The 1,815-nt window shown below is 44.1% G+C and overlaps 1 long non-coding RNA gene across 1 annotated transcript in view; it reads right to left on the bottom strand.

The window, feature by feature from the left end:
• LOC102243039 overlaps positions 1–1,579 on the bottom strand; it is an 8,884-nt gene extending 7,305 nt beyond the window's left edge. The window contains exon 1 of the long non-coding RNA XR_314535.2: positions 1,480–1,579. This is a non-coding gene — a long non-coding RNA (uncharacterized LOC102243039). The remainder of the gene's footprint in view (positions 1–1,479) is intronic.
• Positions 1,580–1,815: the final 236 nt, after the last annotated feature.

The raw sequence follows: 1,815 nt of genomic DNA, 5'->3' as shown, positions 1-1,815 counted from the left end.
GTGTGGACGAAAGGGGCCACACGCTGACCTGACAAGCTCAGGGAAGGCCTGCGTGGCAGCCTAGCAGACTCAGAGACCTAAAGTAACCACAAAGGATGGTCTGAAATTAAACTTTAACTAAAAGCAGTTATGGTGGGCAGTTATGTCCTAGGCCAGTATCTTCACTGACAAGATCAACTTTGATCCTTACTGAGCCCATTTGCCTTTTTGCCTCTAAGATAACATACCCTTGAAATGTCTGGGTAACTTGTAACTTCCCTTTTTTCTGGAGCCCCTGGGGCACAACCAAATGTTCTGGGCGCCAGGACAGATACTACAAATTCCTTCATTATCATGTTAATTGATCCTGCACCCACCTAAGTATGTGTCCATCATTTTACTTTTATCCTATCACAGAGGTTCCCCCCCCCTTCACTTAATCCCACCTCCTTAAATCTCTCACCAATGAATTTCATGTATAAATTCGGATGTAACCCTGCCATTCTCCGGAGCACTATCTCAATTCATTGAGGTTCTGCTTCCCGGCATATGTCGACAGTTTGGCTCAAATAAACTCACAAAAATTCAAAAAAAAAAAAAAAAATTTTTCACCCTTCTCTGGTTAGTCCTCAACCTCCACTTTGTCATCTCACTGGACAACCTATATTTTGGGTTTTCATGGAAAACAACATCCTGATTTTAGCCTGGATGGTCGCTTCAGACCCCAGAAACGGCGGCAGGGAGCCCAGAGCCTTCCCCCGTGTGTCTGGACGCTGCTCTGGGATGCTTTCCCAATGGCCATCCCTTCACTCAAAAGGAAGAGGAGATGGGCATGGAGAGGCCACCTGCTTTCCGGATCATTCATTAGATTTGCTGCTGGTGATCTTAAACGACAGACAAAAATGGTGTATTCTTTTCCTATCCCAATGGCCATAGCTTCAAGGTCAGCATTAGGGCGAATCAGTAAGCAAAACAAATCTACTTGTTATTGTGATCATTCTTGAGTTAGATTTTAAAGGCAAGTATTTCCTCTGAATAACAGGGTAGCAATGTACTGTGAAAATGAACATCAAAGGACAATGCTATTTGTAATGATACAGAAATTCAAAAAACAGTTTTAGAACAGGTGAATGGGCTTTGATGAGCTAAATCAAATTTAAAATCAAGAAAATATTAAATATTGTTCAACCCTTAGCAAATTTGGTAGTATTAAAAAGAATAAGTTATAATTCCTCAAACCCGTAGTTTAAATTTATGGATCAGTGTTACAGGCAAGCATCTTTAAAATGTCGGCACAGAATTGTTGTCATAAATCTTATTTCTTGCTGATTCACCTGTTTTTGACCAATACTTCTTGGACCAAATTGTTCATCAATGTCAGAAAATAAGCCTGGTTATTCCTGGAGACAATCATGTGACACTGGTCAGTGAGAAGGCAATCTGGCCTCGATGGCCAGCGGTGGTTCTGTCACAGAGGCCCTCCAATTAGCATGTACTCACCTGCACCGTGCAGCTGGCCATAGTACATGGCCCCATTCCGGCTGCCTGCCAAGTGCGTAGGGTTTTAATCTAGTATCTGGACGCGGAGAGAAAGGCTTATGTTGTTAGTGATGATTATAGTTGGTAACGTGAACGACCTAAAACGAAATAATCTGGCGCACTTTCAATGAAAGCATTTTAATTCATTGAAATCTCAGAATTGCAGCCCTGCCGCCGACTCCAGAAGCAGGCAGTAGGCGGCGCCTGGCAGCTCTTTGGGGGAGAGCCGGCGCCATTTACGCAGGACCAGCCTCGGCGGCAGCAGGCACTCGGCGGCGCAGAAGTCGGAGACCCGAG

Source organism: Myotis brandtii, unplaced genomic scaffold, assembly GCF_000412655.1.
Source record: "Myotis brandtii unplaced genomic scaffold, ASM41265v1 scaffold760, whole genome shotgun sequence".
NCBI lineage: Eukaryota > Metazoa > Chordata > Mammalia > Chiroptera > Vespertilionidae > Myotis > Myotis brandtii.
The sequence above is the reverse complement of the archived record's forward strand: the minus strand, read 5'-3'. Positions and strand labels throughout refer to the sequence as shown.